This window comes from Pantherophis guttatus, chromosome 8, assembly GCF_059756535.1.
Source record: "Pantherophis guttatus breed Tessera chromosome 8, ASM5975653v1, whole genome shotgun sequence".
NCBI lineage: Eukaryota > Metazoa > Chordata > Lepidosauria > Squamata > Colubridae > Pantherophis > Pantherophis guttatus.
The window spans coordinates 31626176-31639351 of NC_142070.1; the positions used below are offsets into that span (position 1 = coordinate 31626176).

The 13176-nt window shown below is 38.8% G+C and overlaps 1 long non-coding RNA gene across 1 annotated transcript; it reads right to left on the minus strand.

Moving 5' to 3' along the window:
• Positions 1-279: 279 nt before the first annotated feature.
• LOC148112583 (uncharacterized) lies at positions 280-12092 on the minus strand. Its single transcript, XR_015729079.1, has 3 exons — positions 11993-12092; positions 5323-5506; positions 280-361 (listed from the first exon to the last, which is right to left on the minus strand). It is a non-coding gene; the product is annotated as an uncharacterized LOC148112583 (long non-coding RNA).
• Between the last annotated feature and the right edge of the window lie 1084 nt (positions 12093-13176).

The following is a 13176-nucleotide window of genomic DNA, read 5'->3' on the forward strand; positions in this document are numbered from 1 at the left end:
GAAACTATCTCTTGGTTACCTCTGAATTATATTCTGCCAGTTCTTCTCCTATAGGGCTTCTGTTTTCTTTTTACTAGTGTCTTCTTTCTGTTTTAGAAACATCTTTCTCTGTGTCCAGAAATTCTTAATCTTAATGAATTTCAGTGGGCCACATATGTCTCCAGACTCTTCACTTTCTTCAACAACACAATTCATTTGCACTTAGTCCAGATGTTACTGGAGTTCTCCTCATGTAGCAACAAAATACTTGGCACATACCTAGAGGTTATCACAGTACTTGCTTCTTTATCCATGTCGATGTGTCTCCTAAAGATTGTGCAGCTCCAAACAATTTCTTTCTTTGTACATTCACTTGTTTTTCCTAGAAGAGCAAATCAATCAATCAAACAAACAAAAACCACAAACACACAAAACAGAAATAAACAAAAATGGCCTATATGCTAAAGACAAAGAAGGAGGAAGGCAGCTAATAAGTTTGTTAAGTTTGGGACTGAACTCTTGAGCTGATGAGATAAAGTCCAACTTCTTGCTGTTCCAGGCGGATTTTTTGCTTACTTCCCAGAATACTTCAGGAATATGCAAATCATCTCAATAAATCAGATCACAGGCTGCTGGCTGTAGTTGATGAGACAATTCTGCTCACTTCCCAGGAATGCAAATTATCCAAGGTGTTAGATAAGTGTACAGCATAATGGAATGGAGAAGGAATTCTCAGTTGGAGGGATGGAATGAATGTTGCTCTAATATTATCTATCCATCATTATAGGTACTAGATTGAAGATGTGAAAGATTCATGATGGAAGATGTGAATAATACAATTTAATGACTCAATGTCTATCAAAGATATCTATTGAAATAGCGAATACTGGTTTGTCATTATCAGTTACTTCTGACTTTTCGTGACTTGTGATTTCAACTAATAAGAGATGATTTGTTCATCTTGTGTACAAGATATTCTTAGACATTTTCTTTCGTATCACGATTCAAAAGCATAATCTTTTTTCTTTGTCCGCTTTTTCTGATAGACTAGCTTTCATGTTAATGGGAAGATTCTTGTTGGCAATTCGTGTTGCCTCTGTACTTTAATACTGGCTTTTCGGGGGAGAAAATAATTATTTTGAAATCTTGCCTCCACTTTATTGTCCTATTCTTTGCTGTTTTTCAATGCTCATATATTTAAAGAATATAAATTATTTTTTTAAAAATATGTAAAAATTCAGCAAAATTATTTTCAGCTGATGGTAGCTTCAAGACTGGAATCTCATGAACCACTTTTTAATCAACAAGTTTAGTTAATTTACTTTATACACTTATGTATGTGTAGATAATGCTTATTATAAATTTCTCAAAGATGATGCCATTTCCCAAAATAGTATTTTGTGTAATCTTAAAAATTAATATATTTATTGCGGCATAATCCATTTGTTTGCCTTTGGTTTTGCACATCAGGTTAAATAGATATTAGGACCCCACATTCTTTAAAAATTATTCAAAAGAAGCACGTTCAAATACTCAAAAGTTATAACACTATCTTTTTGAAGCAGCTGTGTCATTTTCAGGCTTTTCTGGGAACCTGGAAAAAACGTCTGCTTTTTAATGGGCCAGCTCATTAAAATAATTGCATTTTGCTAAAGTGGCCAAATATTTTTGCAAGCATGTGAAAGCCACACCAAAAGTCTGTTTGCACACACACACACGTTTCCAAGCATTCTTCCAAATCATTTTCAAAGCACACATAGCATTTAACTTCTGGAAATTGCTTCCAGAGATTCCCCTTAGCAAAATTAACAAATTAATTGACTTCAGTTGTTCAGTCTAGATTGGGATAATTTACAAAACTTGATATCATATATGTACTGATATCATAGTGAGATATGAGCCTAATAATTTATAAAGAACAGAATTCATATTTGCTGTTTTGCCTAGATATTAAATTGTGACTGAACAGCACACAAAATCATTATGTCATTTATTTGATTTTTATTTACTGGGCTCTCAATTATTGTTTGTAAGCCATGGTTTATAGTTTAGCATTTTATTTATTTATTTTATTTATTTATTATTATTTATTTATTTATTATTATTTATTTATTATATTTCTATACCGCCTTTCTCCCGTAGGACTCAAGGCGGTGTATAGTCAAGAAAAATATAGACACACAAACATCATAAAATTGCTAATTAAAATTATTACTTAGTTTGGTCAATCAAATAAAACCCAGAATTAGATAACATTTAAAAAATCATTCACATGTTTGTATGTTTAGCCCCGCCTGTTGGAACATCAGAGTCTTGAGGGCATGGCGGAAAGCACGGAGATCAGGGATATTCCGTATCTCCGGGGGCAGTTCATTCCAAAGGGTTGGAGCCCCCATAGAGAAGGCCCTCCCCCTGGGAGTCGCCAGTCGACATAATTTGACTGACGGTACCCTGAGTAGTCCCTCCCTGTGAGAACGAACTGGTCGGTGGGAGGCTATTGGTGGCAAAAGACGGTCTCGTAGGTACCCAGGTCCTAAGCCATGGAGCGCTTTAAAGGTGATAACTAACACCTTGAATTTTGTGTGTAAACCCAGGCAATTATGATTTATTCAATAAATCATTGTTTAAAAAACTACAGGGTAACACTAAATTTGTATTCTAGACCAATGTCAATCTTATATGAATTAGTTGGAAGGTCTCCCCAAAATTTAGTTATATACTAGTTTTCTATTAAGCTATTAAAATTATTAATGCTAAAACCTACGTATTTACATTTTAAAATTTTATATTGTTGTTTTATCTTACTGTAAGCTGCCCCAGGTTACTTGCTAGCAACATGGATGGCATATAAATAATAAAATAAAATAAAATAATTGATGCTTCTGAGTGCCAAGCCCAACCCCCACATCATATTTTGGAATGATATATGAACTCATTACTTACCGTAACTTTCTTCTACCTTTGGCAACATCATGTATTTTTGATAACAGGACCAAACTAGCAGGATTCTAAATATTTTTTCAGATTTGTATAATACCTGGCATTTCCTTTTATAAAATAAAGGTTCTAAACAATATAGGTATTGAAGAAACAGCAAAATATTGATATGATGAAATATTAAATATGTAGTCAACAGTTACTATGTATTATCTATTGTCATTTATTACTCTGCTTTATTATTCTACTTTCTTCTTTCTGAAGGGTCATACATATCCTAATAGTCGGCTCATTTAATAAGAGAAAGGTGCAGAAGAAACCTCAAAGACAATAATTAATTCTGACAGTTCAGTTTTTGTTGTTGTTGTTGTTGTTAGGGATGACACACTATCTTTCTCAGCAGTTACCTGCCTTTCTCTTACACATCTAAGGCTTAAATATATTCATAAACCTATGCCTACACAAGACTAACCACTTGCAGGTGAATATTTAATAAGATTATGCTTTTGCACACAAATGCTTCTGTGACAAAACTATTCCTGAAGGATTGAGACTCAGCAAGTCCTCTAGGAGAATCTGTGGCAGGAATACTGATACCTGGAAATGGTAAAGGGGGATTATATTTCTGTATGCTTTATAACAGGGTGCCAACATTGGCCACTTTAAGACCTGTGGACTTCAACTCCCAGAATTCCTCTTACATGGCCATTGCCTGAGGGACGGAGAGCATGGGTACATTTCTTAACTCCAACTTCAGGTGAGCTATCTGGCCTCACCGCAGACCTTTATTGGGAATTGAGACATTCAATTGTTTCTTGTCCCAATTAAGTGGAAATTAATATATTTTCATGCCACTGAAATCAGAGTCTTCATTAGGTGTGGGTGTTTTAGGACCATTGCCACATAAGGGGAAGAGGGCTTATTCAAAATATTGTTTGGAATTATAAGACAGGCCAATATATTATTAAAAGGATTTAAGCAGACAAAATTTGTGATTTCCCCCCCCCCCATATATTCTTGCTAGTTTAATGAACTAGTAATATTAATGGAAAAAAAAAAACAACCCTGAGTAAAAAATTAAATTGGCAAAGGGTGTAGTGAGAAGAAAAAAGCTTAAACAAACATGTTGACTTTCGGAGATTTAAAAAAAATCTCAGAGTGTAAATCTAGATGAATCGTCTCCAACCTCGAGAAGCCCAAAATATGTTGGACTTCTGTTGTTCTACAGTTGTGCAAAATTTTGGTTTCCCCCCCTGCATTTCTTAAATGGGCAAAATGGCTAGTACTACTTTATAGTAAAGAATGAAAAATAGTTATTTTTTCCCCTTAGGAATGTTTGGATTATCAGCATACTTGATAACATGCAATTCATTTCAATATGCATAATTAGTCAAAACTTTTACCACAATTTATATTGTATTTATTGTTTATACCTAAGCATTCAATAATTTTCACCAATTTATACAGTACCTCATCTTTCAAGATGATAATCTTCCTAAAGTGGCTTGTAATCCGTGTAAACAGTTGTAAAGTAAAATAGTAGCGTATAAGTATTATATTATTCCAGGAAAAATAATAATTCCTGTTATTTCTAGGCACTTAACTATTCAGTCATATGGCAGGGAGTCAAATCCTTTTTTGTAATCAATCCAAGCTATATTCAAGTTGGTCTTCTTTCTCTTACATTCTTCCAAAATCATCTTGTCAATTAGGAGCTAATCTTTCATCCCTCTGCTGTTTGGGGGTGCTTTCCTTCCTGCTCAAATGGAAAGAGCTTGTTTTCAATTAGATGCTGTTGGACGGAATCAACTACTATACCAATTAGCAATTTGAAAGTTGCTGGTAAGCAGTCGTTGTCTACTACTGCCCCTTTTGTTGGATCTTTCATTATTAGTTTTGCCAGATATTAACTAATCTTTAATTTCACCTCCTTGTAATATATTGTTAAAATGCTTGTTGACGAATGGGTGGAATCTAGTCTGATATTTAACTAAAAAGCATTGCAATTATTATCTTATAAAGGTTTATCTAAATATTAGAGCAATAATAATCTCTAGTCAATATTGTATAAATACCAGTGTATCCAACGAATATAATCCATTATTTATGTTTTGTCGTAATACAATAAAACAATTTTAAAAAGGAAAAAATAATAATTAAACTCCATAATACTGTTAATGATAACAGCTTTTCAGCTAAGCAAGTACTTAGGGCTATTCTGTTTTGAATAGTGTGGACTGAAACCACAGCAATTGGCAGCCCTGAATCTCAGAGTATGCAGTTAATCGTATAGCCGATTCATATAGTGATACATACTGGATACGCACCTAAATTGTCTGGGAGCCATGGTAGAAAGGTCCATCAATAGAATAAGAACTCAACCAAAGATATATGGGTACTACTTACTGACAAAGATCTCAATTCATTGCATGCACTTGATGCTTCCACGTGTTTGACTACAGCTCCCTTCAATTCCTCTGTCTGGTTGATTTTCCCACTAAAAATCTTGTATTAGCTGTACTAATTTCACAGTGTGTTTTTCAGGAAGATTTAGGCACTTGGGGTGGACCACACAGAATTCTTTTTTAGCCTATGATACAAAAAGAAAGGTATAAAGTCAAACTACATATTGTGCTAAATACCAGGATGACTCATAAATTGGGATGGGAAAGGGAATCAATCAAGAAACAGTAGGATATACCCTATTTTTGCACTATAAGATGCACTGGACCATAAGACAAACATTAGCTTTGGAGGAGGAAAACAAGGGGGAAAAAAATCTGCCTGTGCCTCCCAGCATCCATCTGGTATTCATTTGGCTAACGTCCTTGCAGCAAACAGCAAACAGCCTGGTCAACTTCGTTTTCGCAGCCTCAGCACGTGGCTTGTCAGGGCTCTGATCCATTGCTCCCACCACCGGTCAACTGAGCTGAGCTGCTGCCGCCAGCGGAGAACACTGGATTGGCCTCCCGGAATACTGCCGATCAGCTGTTCTAGGAGGTGAGGATTACCGATCGTCACCACTGATCACTGCCATCCATTTGGCAGCAGCAATCGGCGAATGGCGGTGGTAAACGGAGGTGGCGATCCCCGCCACCTAGAATAGCTGATTGGCGGTATTCACTCTATAAGATTCACAGACATTTCCACCCACTTTTTTGGGGGGTGGGGAAGTGCGTCTTATAGTGCGAAAAATATGGTAACTCAGATAAGAGTTGTGAATAATTTCCATTATTTTGTATTCTGTTCAGTAACACTATAAAACACCATAAAAGCAGGAGGGGCAGACTTAGTAACATATATCCAGTTCTTCCCTCTCTATGCTTCTAGGTTCTACCCCAGAACAAATCTCTGGTTGCATCAGTTTCTTAGAAGATGTTGTGGCTCACCAGCTGCCAGCAGAGATGGCAGCAGACTCAGATGATGAGGAGGTTGGGGAGGAACTTGGGCCAGTTCTGGAGTCTGAGAAGGCTCTGATGGATACTCTGTGTCAGACATAGAGATAGAGCCAGGGCTGTCCAACATTTCACAGCATTCAGAGAGGCAGCTGCCTTTGGAGGCTGATATGAGTGAGGAGGAAAAACAGCTGGGGCCTGTTCCAGATGCACATATGTGCAGAGCAGTTGGGAGAGGTGAACAACGGAGGACAAGGAGTTGACTTTGGAAGCAAAGCACACGTGGGCGCTGAATGGCCCCTCCCTGGCTAGAAGGAAAGGGGAGTGGTTGTTGTAGGAGACAACAGTTTGTATTTCTGAAGATTTTGCTCATTGTGTTTCGTACCACAAAACGAATTTGCAGCCTTTTGGCTGGGAGCTCACAGCCTTACAATTATCGCAAGAAACTGATAAGGTCTGTTACTGCAGTTAACTCCTTGAAGGACTATTGCCTGGACTTTTCAGTGGGTGAATGCAATTAATTCACAAGAGGTAAATTAAGAGGGGTTTTTCATGACAAGGAGTCTGTTTCTTGCTTCTGCTAAGGCTGGGCCCGGAACAGAAAAAGGAGAGGGGACTGCAACAACTTCCTTTGTTATTAAGAATTGAGCACATCTTGCCTTCGTAAAGCTGGCAGTGCTATGTGGCTCAGAAGGGAAAGCCAGCAAGTCAGAATACTTTTAATACGTCTGCTTATAATCCTCATGGTGTGGTTGAGTCTGGAGTCTAACTTATTAATATGGCAGCTGTTAAGCCATACAAGGCACAGTATTCTGCTGCGGAGTAGACCACCCTAGTACTGATGACCTGAGGGTGGTAGCTGAAGTTGCCCACTTAGTACCACATAATTTCTGGGGTATGTTGTTCCTAACATTGATTTTTGCTGCCATATTCTCCAAATGCATCTTACAGAAGAAAGTCCAGTCCAGTGTTACTCCAAGGTACTTTGGATGAAGATTATAGAGGAGTAAGTTTTTTTATTTAAGTAGACCTTCAGGTCTATATGTTCATATGTATATTTTATAAAGGGAACAGCACTTTCTCATGAGCAAGATTACTCCCTTGCAATTCCACTGAAGTAATTGCCTCTCTCAACAATCTCTACCCCACTTATGTTGCTCCCTAGGAAAAGGCAACTTACAGCCTCTTTCCACTCAGCAGCCTCTTATCGTAGCAATCTATGCCAGGGAAATGGTTTTCTTGGTGTGAAACAGAATGTGTGAATTGATGGGTGTATCCTGCTTGAAACACTAAACCAAATCAAATACTGTATGTAGCACCTTAGAGTTCAGCAGTGGCCACTATGAACATCCTGGAAGAAAATTCTCCTACTTCTTAATTAAGGGCTCATTGTTGTGCTTCCAGGTTTTGAATGCAGTATGATAATATTCTGAAAAGGATTTGGTAATGGTTAGTGAATGGCAGCTAATGCTATTCAGCACTAGCTGTACATTAATTTATTTTAGATTTGGATCATTTTACCTTTTTGACAGTGAAAAGCTAAAAAATTAACTCTCATAAAAATGATTAAATGCTGATTAGGGTTTTTTTACTCCACCCTTCAGAAACTGTCACTGAAAGACATTTAAGCTGCACGTGCTGTCAGCATATTGATGTTTTTGGCGGTCTTGCTCTGAATAACTTTTTTTCACTGGCTTTCCTGCATATTTCAGCATTAAATATCTTCTTAATCAGGCAGATTTCTGTCATGACAATCATACTGAGAACTTGTGTGGCTATTTTTACATCATACATATTTCTCCTATGTAGGCAGAGTGTTCTCTGATGAACAAAGTGATCACTAGAAGTCAGCATGGATTTGTTAAAACAAATCATGCCAGACAGACATTATTGTCATCTTTGATAAAGTGACTAAACTAGTGGATCAGGGAAATGCTATAGATATAGTTCTCTTGGTCTTCAATAGGCATTTGGCAAAGTAGACTATAGCCTACTTCTTGCAGAACAATGTGGGATAGACAGTACCATCACCAGATGGATTCGCAGTTGGTTGACCAATCACATTCAGTTCGCACTACTTCTAAATGGAGGAAATACTTCGAGATTCTGTTTTAGATCGAGTACTCTTCAACATCTTCATAAATGATTTAGATTAGGAGATAGAAGGGGAACTCATCAGATTTGCGGATGACACCAAGCTGGGGAGAATAACCAACACTTTGGAAGATAGATTGATGATTCAGAAGCATCTTGACATATTTGAGCATTGGGCCCTAGCCAATAAGAAGCAGTTCACTGGAGAGAAAAGCAGGGAAATGTAGGCAGGAAAACTCAAATGCACAGCTATGGAATAGGCAGTACCATGCTGAACAGTAGTAACTGTGAGAAGGACCTTGGTGTCCATGTGGACCATCACTTGCGTATGAGCCAGCAGTGTGCTGCAGCTGCCAAAAAAACCCAACGGAATCCTGAGTTACATCAAGGGAGGGATAGCATCAAGATCACAAGAAGTATAGAGTACAACTCTATACTGCACTAATATAATGAGTGCACATTTGGTATATACTGCATCCAATTCTGGTCACCGTGATACAAAGAAGATGCTGAGACACTGGAAAAGAGTGCAGAGCAGAGCAACAAAGATGATAAGGAGTCTTGAGGCTAAATTATATGAGGAATTGGAGGCTAAATTATATGAGGAATTGTTGCGGGAACTAGGCATTTCTAACCTAACAAAGAGAAGGATTGGAGTGACATGATCATTGTCTTCCAGGACTTGAGGAGCAATCACAGGGAGGAGGGGATCGACGTATTCTCCAAAGCACTTGAGGCAGGACAAGAAGCAATCTTGTTAAAGAGAGATCCAATTTGAGTAAGAACAGCTAATCTATATAACCGCTTACCTCCTGGAGTTGTGGGTGCTCCATCACTGGAGGTTTTCAAGATTGGACAGTCATTTTTCTGGGATGCAAAAAAGTCTCTTGCCTTGGGCAGGGAGTTAGACTAGAAGGCCTCCAAGGTTCCTTCCAGCCCTTTAATTCTATGGTTGTATATTTATTTATTTACTAAATTTGTACAGCCATCCATCTCACCAACTCTGGATGGTGTACATCAATCCAATAAAATAGTACATACATAAAACAATGTAAAATATGTGAATCCATATTAAAAGGTAAATAATATAAAGTATACAAAATTTGAGCAAAGAGGCAATAAGAATGCCTGGCTCACAATGGAGCTGGGAGCCCCAGACTTGCTAACATAGCAAAGATATTGGAGAACTTCCAGAATATCAAAAGAGATGGAGCTAATCTAGTTTCAAGGGAAGGAATGTTCCATAAAGTGGCCATCATGGCAGAGAAAACCCATCTCCTGGGACCCATCAAATGTATATCCTTGACTGATGTAACTGGGGAGCTGGGCTGATGTAACTGGGGAGAGGTGGTCCCTCAGATAACCTAGTTTCTCCCATACAATGAAGGATTTTAAAAGTTAGAATTAGCACTTTCAATTGGACCTGGAAGCAAACTGGCAATCTATAAACTCCACCAAGCAGAGGTGTGAGATGTGCTGTTCTACAAGCACACATAATTGGCCATGTTATTGCATTCTGAAGATTCTGGATGCTTCAGGGGCAGCCCCATATAGAGTGCATTATAGTAGTCCAATATGGAGGTGAGTGATTGTGATGTATCTAACAATCAGGACTGCTAACTGGCACACAAGATGAAGCTGTGCTAAAGTCCTCCTAGCCATGAGTGCCATTTGCTATTCAAGTAGGAGTCATGCATCTAGGAAGAATCCCCAGATTGTGCACTGGGTCTGTCTGGGGCAGTGCAAGTCATGAACTCCCAAGTTAACTCAGATCCCAGTTTCAAAGGAAGGCTAACTACAGTCCCCTAGAATCATAAGTTGGAGAAACTTCACTGCTAACACAGACATAGCAATAGCACTTAGACTTATATACTGCTTCACAGTGCTTTACAGCACTCTCTAAGTGGTTTACAGAGTCAGTATATTGCCCCCAACAATTTGGGTTCCCATTTTACCAATTTGCAAGCCTTGGAAAGATGGAAGGCTGAGTCAACCTTCAGCCAGTCAAGATCGAAGGAATCAAATTCCTGGCAATGTGAGTAGAGTTAGCTTGCAATGTTGCATTCTAATCACTGCACCACCACAGCTCTATGGAGTAAAGAAGCTAAGGCGGGGAGGTTGCTGTTCTGACCTCTAAGTCATGCAAATGACACCTGGTGAGAGTACAGTATGTTTTAATGCACAACTATACCCCAGTAAAGTACTACTCAAACCTGAGTCCAGTTCCCTACCATTGTAGAAGCATCTGTGTCTGTTCACGCAGGCAGCGGGAGTTCAACAAGCAACAGTGAAACAACCAGTTTGACACTTAGGAGCAAGGCTTGGATGAATGGCAAAAGGAAGACACACCAGCAGTGTGTTGCTCACAAGTTGACTTTAAAAGTTCCAAAACCACACAACTCGTAAGCAAATTTCACCAAGGAAATGCAAGTCCAGACATGAATCCCAAAAAGCAGCAGTTCTGTCAAGGAAATTCATGATGCATAGCACAAGAGCAAGGTACAGAAAAAAGGATTCCTATCCTGGTTGATGCCATACTAAAAACCAAGCTGAGTAAATTTGGAAAAGGGCAAATTTGTCACCTGCCCTTCAAAACCCAGCTAGATCTTGGTAATACATGTCAGGTCTGCCTTCTCATCAGTGATCAAATTATGGATAAGAGAGGCCTTATTGGCATTCAGTAGCAGCAGCCAGAGACCAGGTGTACTGAGAGGGCATCAGGTCAGAACACAAATTTATTATAAGGACAACGGTTCTGCAGTCCCCAAGGGTGGTATGCTCCCTGTCTCGTACCATATCTCCCCATGCCAAAGATTGCCATAATGCTATGATCTGCCTCCAGCCCCCAACAACAGCCTGATTCCCCAATCAAGCCTGATGTTGAAGACCAATGGTCCCAATCATGAGGAGGGTTCAAATAGGGAATTAGTCTGGACTTGTTACATAAACATAAGAGGGCAAGGTCTGGCAAACCCCCCACCCTCAATCACTGCATGCCTTTGAGCCTTATCTGTTTTTTCCCCAAGAGAAAGCTATCAGCCTTGGGAGATTCCTGTGGAATAGGCATAGAACAATAAAGTAGCTAGTTTGAACTCTACACATGTGGGTCTGGTCGATTGTCCCTGACATCCTCCAGGATTTGAACTTTACCTCCCCACATACTACCGCACACACACACACTAAAAACATTCAAAAATCCAAACACACATAGAATCCCTACCCTGGTAAGATTCCCTTCATTCCTCCCCCACCAATTCCCCCCCTCCCCAATTCTCACCTAGAGGGAATAATCAGACCATTTGCCAGGGCATTCAAATACAGGTGGAGTCACTTTGTTCTCTTCCTTCCTTCTTATTTTTTCTCCTCGGGGCTATCTGGAGAATAGGGAAAATTGTGGGTGAAACAACTCCACATAGCCTGCCACTTTACTGTTGCTCCCTCCTAAACCCTCATGCTCCTAAACCCAGTTAGAGGTGTCTGGTTGCAGGAACTACAGTAACAAGAATCCAGCCACAGCATTCCCTCCATTCAGGCAAAGAACCTAGCCGCAGCATTTAACAGGTCACCCCAGAACGTTCTGCAGTCACCTGCAATCCAAAGCATCTGGCAGTCATCCATAGTCACTTGCCTAACTTTTTCACTTTGCGGGTCTCAATCTTGAACAGGAGGATGGCCTGGATGTTGGGCAATACTCGCCACTGGGCAATGGTGATTTTGCCTAGTAGCTTGTTCAGCTCTTGTCAGCCCTTCCAGCGCCCAGCTGCAGACCATTTAATAATCTTTCAGATCAGCAAACCTTCATGAGAGCCAAACAAACTGGCACAAAATAAGCTTGTCTCATGAAACAATTCTGGAAAATTCTATGCACTTCTGATCAGTGCTAAAAAACACAATTATGCATTTTTGGGATTTTTGTCTCCAAGAACACAGCTATCCTTTTGTTTTTTGTTGTTGAACATCTTTTGTAAATATAGTATATGAGTCATTAGATTTTTATGAGCATTATATTAAGGTATTATAATATTTCTGAAGCCCCTGTTTTGTTTGATTTTTCTTGTTTATAAAATCATTTTAATTTGAGCTGCCTGTGTGGTTTGATGTTTTATCATTTCTATGGATTTTTTTAGTTTTGTAAACTATCTAGAGTCCATTGCATTTGGGTAGCTAATAAATTTGAATAAAATAAATATTTTCTTACACCTGAATCCCTCAGATTCTAGAATTCCCAAGGGTAGATACTAGTATGTTGATTCTCTGCCTATATGCTCTTACTACACTTCTTAAGAAATCACTGTATTTTTCTGGTATTCTAGAACTGGGATGAATCTTCAGAGTTTATGTATAAATGAAAATGGCATCAATCCTTCTTTCTTTCATTGCAGCCTCATTGTATCCTGAAATCATAAGAACACCATGCAAAACTTAAATTTAATCTCTTCAACTAATTCCCAAATTTAATTCTAAAACTATAGCTAAATACATTTTCTAAAGGCTTAGTTAGTGTTAAGTTGGGTGAATGAGGACGCAGCAAGCCAGGCAGTGAGTGACAACAGCTCTTTATTGTAAGGTGAGAACCCAGCAACTGACCTAGGGAAACAGCTCCCCTTATATACCTTGCAGCTGTGGTGGTCAGCCAATCAGCTGGTCAGTTAGTTTAAACTTCCCACCAAGAAACCTATTTACATAACACTCCTCCCCTTCCAGAAGTCACTTGGGGTAAATATTAGCATACAAATTCTCTCAGATGACTAGGGCGTGTACGTATCCTGGT